Raw genomic sequence first — 12,485 nt, 5'->3', positions numbered from 1 at the left:
CACCTACTCAAAACATTCTGAAACGTCCTTCTCTTATTAGTTACAAAGAGATAGGTAGAGTTTAAAATAATATATTGAAGTCTTATTGTAATCTTCTATAATATAAAAATGAATCACTAAATGTGTTGCTCATCGCAAATCTCGAGAACCGCTGAACCGATTTCGCTAATTCTTTTTTATAATATTCCTTGAAGTACGATGGTGGATGGATGGATGGTTCATAGTTTCATACGGAGAGAAAAATTTAAAAAATTTGAATCGACTGTTAGGCAGCTAGTTTTTAATAAAAAATAGTATACGCTTTTCATTTATTTCATAGTTCTTTGTTTTTTCATGGCAAGTTGTGTCGCTCGCAACTTTTCGTACATGCAAAAGCTCACCTTGGTGCGTAGACTCGTATGATTTACGTTAAAGTTCAGCCGTAGTAACATAGATGGCGCTTGTAAGAAAATTATGGAAAAGCTCTACAATAATTTAAATAATTTATTTAGGATAAAAAACATTTAGGTAGTTACATTAATTTACTCTTATTATTCAATTTTAAATTGTTTTACTAAACTACGACTAGGTATATTTTAAACATAGAATTATAATGTTGCATTTCAATTTTGTAAGTAGGTATTGCAGCTATATCTACCTACTTATATTGCCTTTGCTGACTTCTACCAATTTCTTACCTGCTCACCCTGTTCATAACAGTATACCTACCTAGCACATACCTAGGTATTATTTATTTTCCAAACCGTTGGTAGAATCTTGACTTTTCCTTTTTTCATTCAGATACCAGTTTGTATTTGACACTGCAATCTCATCTGGTGGTAGGTCCCTCGGCGGCACGGCTTTACCGGTAGGGCGGTAACTACTTAGCCACTACCCTGAAAATTTACCTATGCTCGCTACAGGTTGAGATGCACACTCGCATGGCACCCGCACTCCGCACACTCGCACAGCACCCGCGCTCGCCCGCACTGGGTTAGCGCGAGGGCTGTGCGGGTGTGCGGGGCGTTCCCTCCCTAATTGCCATTTCAACCTGTCTTATTGTAATTATTATTGTTTTGGTAGCCTACCTATACCTGAATAATTTGCTACAATTTCCTTTAGGAAAATTACTGTATCATAAAACTTCAATCGTTGCCTAGGAAAGCCCGATCTTCAAACTATTTTGGCGTACTTAGCTATAATATAGGTGTATTGGGATCGAACCCCCGACCGCTCGAACTTAACCACTAGACTATCACGTCTCTTCAAATGTTTTATTGTTGGTATTTACAAATATCATCATGATCAACCCATAGCCGGCTCACTACAGAGGACGGGTCTCCTCTCAGTATGAGAAGGGTTTAGCCATAGCCCACTTGGCCAAGCGCGGATTGGCAGACTTCACACACCTTTGCGAACATTATGGAGAACTCACAGGCATGCATATTTCCGCACGATGTTTTCCTTCACCGTTAAAGCGAGTGATACCTACTTATTTAATTTAACGCAAATAACTCCGGAAAGTTAAAGGTGTCCAGCCAGGATCGAACCCCGACTTCCGAATAGGAGGCGGATGTCTTAACCACTAGGCTAACACAGCTTTTTACAAATATATTCTAAATATAAAAACCGGCCAAGTGCGAATCAGACTCGCGCACTGAGGGGTCCGTAGTACAATCGTATTTTATCGACATTTTGCATGATAAATCAAAAACGACTTACTAGATCTCGTTCAAACCAATTTTCGGTGGAAGTTTGCATGGTAATGGACATCATATATCTACCTATTTTTTTTAGTTTTATCATTCTGTTATTTTAGAAGATACAGGGAGAGGGGGGGGGGGGGACACACATTTTACCACTTTGGAAGTGTCTCTCGCGCAAACTATTCAGTTTAGAAAAAATAATATTAGAAACCTCAATATCATTTTTGAAGACCTATCCATAGATATTAGATACCCCCACAGGCCCACACGTATGGGTTTGATGAAAATAAAATTTTGAGTTTCAGTTCTAAGTATGGGGAACCCCAAAATTTATTGTTTTTTTCTATTTTTGTGTCAAAATCTTAATGAGGTTCACAGAATACATCTAGGTACTTACCAAGTTTCAACAGTATAGCTCTCATAGTTTCGGAAAAAAGTGGCTGTGACTTACGGACGGGCAGACAGACAGACAGACAGACATGACGAATCTATAAGGGTTCCGTTTTTTGCCATTCGGCTACGGAACCATAAAAAGGAAAAGGTAACTGACTGACTGACTGATCTATCAACGCATAGCTCAAACTACTGGACAGACCGGGCTGAAATTTGGCATGCAGATATCTATTACGACGTAGGCATCCATTAGGAAAGGATTTTTGAAAATTCAGCCCCTAAGGGGGTGAAATAGATGTTTGAAATTTGTGTAGTCCACGCGGACGAAGTCGCGAGCATAAGCTGGTTTAATATAATTGTAAATACGCTAATGTTGTTTGGTGTGTAACCAAACTCTGAAAAGCTTGTTTTACACGAGTGACAAGCAATCGTAATCGTAAAATGTTATCGCTCCTCTTCAGGAAGTGCTCTGGGCGCCGGCGTAGCGAACGACTATGTAGGTATACTTACGCTTTTATTAATATTGTACTTGTACATGAAAGTCTTTATCTAGGACTTACTTAATATCCACATTATATTAGGTAGATATATGTATATATATTTTTAATCATCAGTCTTTCATAGTTTTCTTATTTTAATTTCAGATTTTTGTAGCTCTACGTCGTAGAGCATTATACAGCATTGTACTTGATGCTTTGGTTTAGGTCATCATCATCATCAATATCAACCCGTCGTCGTTGGCCTACTACTGAGCACGGGTTCCTCTCAGAATGGAAGAGCTTAGGCCTAGTCTACCATGCTGGTCCAGTGCGGTGCAGTGTTTCCTTCATTGAATTAAATAGTTCCTCAAAGGTTTCCTCGCGATATTTTTCTTTAAGCAAGTGATATTTGATTTCTTAAAACTGCTATATTATAATATAATACTAATAAAAAATATGGTTCTAACTAGCATGCCATAACAATGTTTATGTATGTAAAAAAAATTAAGACTAATTAATAAAACAACCATATTAAGTGACCATAAAGTTTTAATTATTGTAACTTAAATTCTCCCATTTAAATCATTCTAATGAAATATGTAAGTATTATGTATGTAATGTTTAGATTATATAACAATTTACTTTTGCAATAAAATATGCAGTTTTTTACGAACTACTTATTATAAAAATAAAACCCGTTTATTATAATAACTACGTTAAGTCTGTAAACGTCTTTATCTTTGTACTTACCAAGATATTATAAGAAAGTCAGTAAGTACCTAGATAGGTAGGTACATACACCTACGTAGAACTTATTATTATTAGATACATAAACTTATACCTAATATCTATTAAGTATTATGTTGTATCATAAAACACTGTAGTTAAGTATATAAGCTTAAATTACGTACCTCTAGTAAAAGTTATGAATTACCTAACACAAAATTAACTACATTTATAATAGCAATAGGTATACTATATTCAAAATACAATGTAAGATACCTACACTAACCGCAACAATAGAGATTAGAGAAACAATATCTCGTACGTACCTAACTACTTAGTTTTCATCAAAAATATTTTTATGACAGATGCAAACCTTGTACCTATCTACCTATTTTTACGTAGGTCATGATTGATGACGTAAAAGCAAATTTTATTGAAAAATATTTTTACTACCTAATCTAGGCTAGAGCTGTATTTTTTGAACATAACATTCTAGTTATGTAGTAGAATAAAAAGTTATGTAGGTAGGTAGTACGAGTGTAAGTTGAATTTCATAAAATGTTACAACAGAAGTTGAAGTACAGATTATAACTAAAATAAAGTAAAAGCTATAGAAAATGAATGAAATGAAAATAGCAAGAGAAGACAAGAATAAAGAAGATGAAACTTCGACGAGTCTTCTGGGTCTGGTCTTCGAGCGTTGACACGTGTCATCTTCTGTTACGTATACTGAAGGTATACCGGAAAGAATCTGACACTCAGGATACATTCAGTATACGTACAGAAGGCGACGCATTTTCTTCTCTTCTCTTCTGCCTCCCATCTGAAATATGGTAAGAGTTAGTTAGTAAGTCATAAGTCTTTGTCGTAGTTATTAGTTAAGTTTATTATTAGATCTTTAAACAAAGAAGTAAAATTGAGAAAATCTGTGACACTATTACAGCCCACGCAATATCTTGAAAGCTTACCGACCGCAGCTCTCACTTGTAACAGCACCTCTGGGACCTCCGCCTATAAAATAAAGAAACCGATTTATAACATGCCAGACCGTCATTGTGAAGGGGTTACACTGATAGCACTTAAGTTGCACTATCTGACCTGAAGGCTTTAGTAGGTAGGTATAATAAGAAAAGATACATAGGTAATAGTCGTATCATAAATAAATACATGGGAGAAAAGTGCAAAACGAACCTAAACAAAGCATCTTTTGTCAGCTTGAAAGCCAATCGCAGAGCTACGAGACTTGCAAAAAGAGAGGATTGGTTTGCAAAAATTATTTTCGCAAACCTACGGCCGGTAGCGCAGGCGAACATTATTTTTTACTGCTCCTCGAGCAAGGTGGGACGACAATAGCCCGCAGATTCTTTTGTCCACAGCTATTGTGTCACATAAAGGATACATTACAAAAGCTTCGTCATTTCGACCACCATTCGTGAGGACTAAGGAATTTCAAGTCGATGTGTGCGCTCAGACTCCCGAGGGATCGAATATAATAGAACGAAAAAGCGCAAGGGTATTATATTCGTAATTTACGAGCCAGGCGACTCAAATTACACCGGGCTTGCATTACGATTGCACAAACAAACGGATGATAAAAATGTTCACAGAAAGGCGCAAAACACTGCGCGTCGTCGGCTGGCTCGAGATGGGTCGCGTATGGAGAGATAAAGCACGTGACTTACCGGTCGGTCAGCTGTTCCGACTAGTAAACATTGGTGGAAGGCGAGGGCGGCGCGCGAGCGTGGACGTGTGGCCGGTCACGGCGTCTTCGGGCGTCTGTCGGTCTGGCGTCGGGGCGCGCGTCCCGGCCCGCCATCGATTGCGCCCTGGCTCCGCGGCGCGCGCCGCACCACGGGACGACTAATCCCGATGCAAGATTTCATTACATACGCCATGATCGTTGTTATTTGCACCCCGTAATGTTTTTTGATAGTTTACTTAGGCCCCTGTTGACTTTTTCTCATATTTACATACGTTCAGATTCAGTAGCGATGTTATTGCGCTACGCATTTTTGGCGTAGATATTCCTCCTACGTAGGCGAGAATATTAGGTATGCTGATAATAATGTCGATAAATTGATAGCCTGCGACACCTGTTTCGTTCGCTAAAAGCATAGATGTTATCTACATTCCCGCTCCCTTGATACCTACTTACATTCCAGGCTTCCTTGATGACATAGTGATAAGAATATTTAAATCCGTTCACATGTTAGTACTTATCTGCATTATTGTGAGTTTTTGATGAAAAGGGTTTTGTTCCACTAAAAATTGATTATAAGTAGATATAGGCCTCAATTATATTAGGTACCTATATTATTATAGCCACTAAGGCCTATTTATGTAATAGGTAATTGCCTAAATTAATATTTTTATTTGCTAGATTTTGTTGTTATATTATATTTTTTGGTTTCTTTAGAATTTTATAATTCCCCAAAAAATCGGCCAACCTACTATTTCAATTAATCCCTCACTGACTTTTATCTTCTTAATTATACCTACCAAGTAGGTAGGTAGGTGTACCTACCTATCTTTACTATACTTACCTACCCCTATAGAGATCAGTCCACAACTGTTTCATTCCGCAGCCACCAAGCGATTAAATGGACTGAGCATTTTTTGAAGGGGTGGGGTCGAACATAAAAAAATTAGGGTGGCACCACACGATCCAAACCCCCCGCTAATGGCCCGCCTGCAACACAAAAAAATGAAGATTTATTTGAAAATCTGTCGAACAAACAAAATGGGAGTCATTTCTTCCTAGGTTGTGACCACAGGGCACAGTGGCTAGTCGCGATAGTTTTCTTTCAAAACGAGAAGACTTTGGCTATAGTCTACCATGCTGGCTAAGAGCGGATTGATTCACAAATATTCCAGACAGAAATTCCAGGAATTCTCAAACATGCAAGTTTTCTCGCAATGTTTTCCTTCACCGTTTAAGCAAGTGATAGGTATTTAATCACATAAAAGGCACATACCTAACTCCAATAAGTTAGAGGTGTGCAGCCGGTCTCAAACTCCGGACCTCCCGACTAGAAAGACAAACGTCTTAACTACTGGGCTATCAAATAGAAAAAGATAATTATGATAATGCCCCCTATAATCAGCTTGTCCTCCCTTTCCCTAATTTATTAATTTTAAATAAAAGATTTTTATTAATTAATGCACTTAGGTACCTATTTCTAAAATCATTATTTTTGACAGTTAATAATTTATCATGATAATAGAGCTCGACGAGCGGTCTCATTGACCGACGTCAGGTGGCTGTGGGTCTAAAAAAATGGGGTCCATTATGGGGTAAAAATGGGGTTAAAATTGTTACCCAAGTAGGTATCTACTTATTTGATTATTATACCTACCTATATCCTTTTTTATCAGTAGGTAAGTAAATCTAATCAGCTTAGAAAACCTTGCCTCATCAGGGGAAAAAATTATTACCTACATTTAATTTTATAAAATTCTATATCAAGATTTTATATATCTATCTAGGTATATCAAGTTATTCATCGCAGCTTCACTCGCGTTGAATTCTAATTAGAAAATATTTATGATGTTTATTATAATCTACATTTTTTAAGGTTCCGTAGGTATAACCGAAGGGTGCCACCCTATTACTAATCCTCTGCTGTTCATCCGTCCGTCTGTCCGTTCACCCGTCCGTCCGTCTGTCAGCGGGCTGTATCTCGTGAACTATAATGAGTAGGGAGTTGATATTTTTACAAAATGTTTCATATCAGCTATAATCCTAATAAGTTCACGCAGCATCGTATCGGAACGCTAAATCCCTTGGAGTCATGACTTTGCTAATGTGAGGTGGTAGGTTAGTAACTAAGTAACTACTAACTAGTAACCACAGTCGAAGCCTCCCACTAGACCACACCAGAGCCAATTTAGACATAATACAAATTCCCCAACCCAACCGGTTGTCCCAACCGGACATTGAACTTTACCTTTTTTACCTTTTTTTTCTTTTTTTTTTCGTGAGGAAAATCCTTCACGGATACCACCGGCCACGGGGGTGCATAGTGGATTTATCGGACTCCTACCAACTAAAAACCTCACGAAGTTCCACCCCACCGGAGTCAATTAGCCATAGCCAACAATATCCCATAAAGAGAAACTGTAAACATGTTACCAGGGTACACCGGCCTAAGCGCTGCTCTTCCCCCGGAAGGGACTCGCAACACTCAGGCACTCGGGGAGATTACCCATTGAACTCAGTAAGTACCTATCTCAATATTTAAAAAAACCACTGAGCTCACCACTAAGCGCCAAGGAAGCTCACCAGGTACCTACTGCACCAGGGATTTGATTCAACATTGTACCTAAGTAGGTATAAGCAGGAATAGTCCGCGACAGCAGAGGGTATATTAACTATGACTTATACTCCCTTTTCCCCTCCAACTATAAAGCTTGTGCTAGGAGTACTTAGGTAAGACAATAGTTAGTGCAACGGATGGGATTTGAACCGGCGCTTTTAGATTCTATTCCGCTCCTTAACCGTTGAGCTATTGAGGTTATATTTATACTAGTAAAGATCCTAATGTTAAAATAATTAGGGGTTGTTATGTAGGTAGGTACTTACTGCACTTGCTAACTAGGGAGATCATGTAAAAATATCTAATAGGTAGATGCAGAACAATAAAACCCTGTTCACACAGCAACGCTTTTTCGCAGGATAAGCCGTACCGAATAGGTAGGTATGTACTGACATACATGGTGCAAATGCCGTGTGAATAAACTCTAATTTATGTAGGTCTAGGTACCTATTTTATTCTACGTTCCTAAGCAATTGCCTTTCAATTTACATTTGTATCTACTTAAATAAATTACACATATCGATAGCTTGATTATTTATAAAACAGTATTTAATTAACAGCTTACTTAATTAGCACGTAAACTGTTAAACTATGTTGATAAAATGCACTGATTTAAATTGCATGATAATACCTACTTAACTCCTATAAATCGAGTTAAACAGGTAAACAACTAGGCGCCAGTCGTTAGGTACCTAACCTACTATCAACCTATCCAAAGTCATATTTATGGTCTAACTACAGAATATACCTATTTTAATAGTAGGTAGGGTACCTAACAACTATCGCCTGAGCGTCTTAAAAATAAGCTGAAGCGTCTGAGCTATACGGCAGCTACAAAATACTCAAATCTAAGAATACTTTCTAAGGCCTCAATCAGGGGAAACGCGGGGCGTTGTGCGGCGCATCTAACGTAGCGTCGCGCGGCGCATTGCGCGGTTTCTCCGTTTATACAGAGAGACGGTGCGAGAAACGGCAGGTGGAGCCTGCGGCGTAGTCCACGGCATCGTTCCTACAAAGACAAACATATCGACACCTGCAAGGAAGAACATCGTATCTCATTTTTCGTAACTTCACAGTACAAGCGCATCGAAGATTTAATAAAAATTCTTATTAAGTAATTTCTGTTAAGCCTTAACGCCATCCAACCTTAATAATTTTGTCAGCAAGGTAAAATCTACACTTTTATATAGCTTATATGTTATTATTCTAAGTAGGTAGGGTAAGGCGGAGCTTAAAGATCCGAGGGTATAAAGGTCCACCATAAGTATCCAAAAAACTTGTGACGTATTTTTTAACTTTACGAGCGGAGAGAATGGAGTGTAGGAGTCATAATGAGACATTACTTATTGTCGAGTGACGCCGCTAGCAGGAGATACACGAACGATTGATAAGAATGTTTGTGTTGTGATATAAAAAGAAAAAAATGCCTTTAGTTTAAAAAAAAATTACTTTCTTTTGTAATAAAGACCGTTTGAATATTATGGAACTTAGAATTATGAAAAATACTTTTTCTTGTTAATAATTACAATACTTTTGAGTTTTGTTTTTGAAATTATAAAACCTTTTTTAAATAAAAATTAAATACAGGACCTTTTTGCCTCCTCACTGTCCCTTTTTACCCCTACTATGGGGCAAAAAGGGACAGACCACAAGGTCTAGAATAATTGTAAAATGACATTATTTCTATTATGATAATTCAACCAAAAACTGAGATGAATTATACCTAGTCAAACTAGCTTCGGCTTGCGGACTTCGTCCGCATGGACTACAGACACTTCAAACCCCTATTTCAACCTCTTAGGGGTTGAATTTTCAAAAATACTTTCTTAGCGGATGCCTAAGCCAAAATAGCTACCTACCTGCATACCAAATTTCAGCCTGATCCGTCCAGTAGTTTGAGCTGTGCGTTGATAGATCAGTCAGTCAATCAGTAAGTCAATCAATCAGCCAGTCAGTCAGTCAGTTAGTCAGTCAGTCAGTCAGTCAGTCAGTCACCTTTTCCTTTTATGTATTTAGATAACTGGTTGTTTGACTAGTGTGTCCCGGTGCCCGCCGCAACGTACCAGAATCGCATCGTGTGGTCTTAGTCTTACGTCCCGCGTCTCCCTGAAAGTGTCCTCAGACTCAAATGCTTGCGTTCGGATGCTCAAGCTATTCTTGTTATCGTGCTCTTCGATACACGGAGGCTAACTTTAAACCTCCAAAGTCGGTCACTCATCCAGTTACGGACTCGGGTCAACGTCGCGTAACAATCTCAATCGATTGATAGATAAGTACTAGGCCATACGTCCGTTTATGTACCTAGGTATATCACTGGCTGAAAAATACGTAGATTCCTACCTACGTGAAGCTTCATACAATTTCCTCTCACAGAATTTTGCGGGGGAAAATTGCACGTTGAAATTTCACGGTAGGTAGGTAAGTAAAGGTTCTTACGAGATACCTTAATTTCAGCAAAGACACGTAATCCAAAGGCACAATCATGTTACCTACTAAGAAAAAGTTCAAAAGAAAAATGTGAATGTGTTTAACACCTACCACATCCGCTGTGGGTAAATTATTGGTAAGGATGTCCTTAGTCTTAATATACTTACCTATCGATATCTGAATACATGCACTTCGGTGCACTTTCAAAGGGAAGCCTTTGATCTCGAGTTTGTTATGGCATAAGTACGCGGGCGGCGATAAATTGAAGCGATTTTACTGCAAGCACTGAGTCAATAATTCTGCCAACTGGAGTTACATTGCAGCACATCGATATCGGTATTTTATGTAGCCTTTATTGCGAAACGATTGAATTATGTTCTCGTTGATTAGCTGTGACATGTTACTTTAGTATTCTGGGTTCTTTCACCTGCTCGTGTAAGCTGTGAAGATTTATCTAGGTACCTAAAACGTCTTAAAATTTTCATTATAGGTAAGAAAACCACTGTGCAAATTTTCAGTTTTCTAGGTCCAAGAGTTTGGGCAGGGGGTTGATGAGTCAGTCAAATTCTAAAAAAGTCGTAGAACTAGATAGAAGGTAGGAACACCTTGTAAATAACAGGTAGACCTACTAAACCTATGCACCCACCTTCATCAATTTAATATAAATGTACTTACAAGTATTTTATTAGGTAAAGGTGGCCCTTATTGGATGCAAGTTCCTTATTTCTAAATAGGTAGGTTCTTGTGCTCAGTATAGGTTGGCTAAAATCTCTCTCTTAAAATATAGGTAAGTAGGTACGTACCTACCCAGTAGGTACCCACCTACCAAAGGAAATCTACAGTAATTTATCATAGTAGGTATGAAGCATCAAATTATTCTTGTTAGAAATACTTAGGTAGGTTGCTAGGTATATTTTCTAATAAGTAAGTAGGTACCTACCTAGTTACCTACTAAGACAATCCAACATAGACTGGGCTGTTAAACAAACACTAACACTATCAATATACCTACCTACCTACTTAAATGAAAAAAAAGTACCTGAGTAGGTACTTATTTATTCAGAAAGTTTAAATAAGTAATAAAAAGAAAATATCTACCTGAGTAGGTATAGGTACCTACCTACTTACATAGTAAAAAATTTATATTAGATAGGTAGGTATAGATACCTACTTACCAGAAGTGTTATGTATGATATTTATATATAGGGTAAAAATACTAAATATCCAAGTTTACAGTTCAAAAAAAGAAAAAAAAACGATAGGTTGAAAATTATTTTAGGTATATCTAAGTACCTACCTACTTAAGTACTTGCCGGTAAGTAGACTTCAATCGACACCGATACCTAAGTATCACCACAGATTTTTTAAAATATTAATAGGTAACAACTTTTATAATAAATGACAGTCACTTATTTTTAATTTTTATCAAAAACACACGTAACTTTAACGAGAGAATAAAAACTTGTTTGACAATTTGACATTTTAGGCCTAAACAGAGAAGGCGGCGGCAATGGCCCGACGGCAGCCATCTTGTGGCGCTGCCGTCGCTTCATTGGTACGCTCATTGGACGAGTGACGTCACGAGCGCTACATCGGTCCACCATTGCTACGAATTTACAAACTTATCTTATGCATTAGAATACACAAATCTAACTCCTAGCACATTGTGTTTAAGTCTTAATAAGTCGCATATTTTAAAAAAGTGTCGTACTTTATGCATATCTATGCTCTTCGACCGGCATTCTTGTACTCCAAGTTATCGTTTTGGAAGTTGGAACCTTTTAGGATGCACCCTAATCTGGTAAGGGAACATTTAAAATCCAAAGTGATAGACGACGACGCGTTAAGATATTTCGATGGCCTGCTGAGTTTAGTCACCTAAATCTTTTAATAGGTAGGTAGGTTCCTACTTACGGGTTATTTTTAATTGCTAGGATTCTCACTAAATTTTAAAGGGTCATGATTTTATTAAGCCTAAATAATGTTATCTAATAAATAACTATGAACCTATATTTATTATTTTGTATTCAGTACAGGAAAACATTAAATTATACAGGTAGGTATGTAGGTACCTATTATCCTACCTATAGTTCGTGACAGGTTGATATGGCAATCAGGGTATGAGGTGCGTCGTGCAGGGAGAGACGCCCCGCACAGCCGCGTTTTCATAGTTTTAGTGTTGCAAGAGGGGAGCTGTGCCCAAAGTGGACACCGTAACTTTGAGTTAAAAAAAACCTTATAGGTACCTAAAGCGATTGATTTTCCAAATGAATTTTATAGGTACCTACTTAGGTAGGTACTGCTTGGAAGAGATTTAAATAAATTTATGATGTGAAATTTTAATTTTTGCAAAATATCATATAAATATCTAAACTACGCCAACTTGTAATAAAACCGCTTTGCCCAAGTGGCGGTCTCAAGCGGCCATGGGGGTAAGGGCAATATGGTCAGCCCCAAAC

The 12,485-nt window shown here is 37.8% G+C and overlaps 1 long non-coding RNA gene across 2 annotated transcripts; it reads right to left on the bottom strand.

Moving 5' to 3' along the window:
* Positions 1 to 3,102: 3,102 nt before the first annotated feature.
* Positions 3,103 to 11,543, bottom strand: LOC117985831 (uncharacterized). Of its 2 annotated transcripts, none has more exons than XR_004674056.2 (5): positions 11,324 to 11,543; positions 5,827 to 5,972; positions 4,966 to 5,143; positions 4,252 to 4,294; positions 3,103 to 4,106 (listed from the first exon to the last, which is right to left on the bottom strand). It is a non-coding gene; the product is annotated as an uncharacterized lncRNA (long non-coding RNA). The 2 variants fall into 2 exon arrangements; XR_011237260.1 differs by lacking the exon at positions 11,324 to 11,543 and adding an exon at positions 10,194 to 10,436 and having other exon boundaries at positions 5,831 to 5,972.
* Between the last annotated feature and the right edge of the window lie 942 nt (positions 11,544 to 12,485).

This window comes from Maniola hyperantus, chromosome 10, assembly GCF_902806685.2.
Source record: "Maniola hyperantus chromosome 10, iAphHyp1.2, whole genome shotgun sequence".
NCBI classification, from domain to species: domain Eukaryota; kingdom Metazoa; phylum Arthropoda; class Insecta; order Lepidoptera; family Nymphalidae; genus Maniola; species Maniola hyperantus.
The sequence above is the reverse complement of the archived record's forward strand: the minus strand, read 5'-3'. Positions and strand labels throughout refer to the sequence as shown.